The following is a 757-nucleotide window of genomic DNA, read 5'->3' as shown; positions in this document are numbered from 1 at the left end:
CTGGTTAGTTCGGAAGTGAATGCGTGTCTGAGAGGAGATCAGTTGTTGTTAAGTTTGGCAGTTTGATTTCTGAGAATAATTTTGATGTATCATATGTCACATTTAAAACTATTTGCATGATTAGATAAAAAGACAACAAAAAGCAAAAGGAAACAATAAAATGATAATAGTGCTTACAAAACGGAAATTTCAAATATTAAAACGTCCTGTCACTACCACAACTATACCCAATACCATACTGACTCAATGAACAGAACGAATAGCAACAACAACAACAACATCAACAATAATAAAAACAAGGACAACAAATAGAAAATGTAAAAATTTCTAAAACTTAACCTCTCTTCAGCCAACCAGCCAGATCAGAGAATTTTCGCCATCAATTTACAAAAGCAATCTGCAAATGACAAATTTTGAAGCTAAAACAGTTCACTGTGCATGATAACAAATTCGCTTCACTTTTAATTCATGCCAAGTTTAATTAAACTTCAGCATATGCTGCAGTGACAGCCAATATCTGTAACGTAATCTGGGTCTGGAATTATAGGATTATCAAGCAAAATTGAATATGAACTTTTGCAGTGACTTCCTTCAATTTGTGTAAACATCCACGCATGTAAACATATACATAGACACAGATTTACCAAAATGTATGCATGCATATATATATATATATATATATATATATACATGTGTGTGTGTGTGTGTGTGTGTGTGTGTGTGTAAGTATGTATATATGTATGTATATATATATATA

This window comes from Octopus bimaculoides, chromosome 4 (genome assembly GCF_001194135.2).
Source record: "Octopus bimaculoides isolate UCB-OBI-ISO-001 chromosome 4, ASM119413v2, whole genome shotgun sequence".
In the NCBI taxonomy this organism is placed as follows: Eukaryota; Metazoa; Mollusca; class Cephalopoda; order Octopoda; family Octopodidae; genus Octopus; species Octopus bimaculoides.
This window is presented reverse-complemented; position numbering follows the sequence as displayed.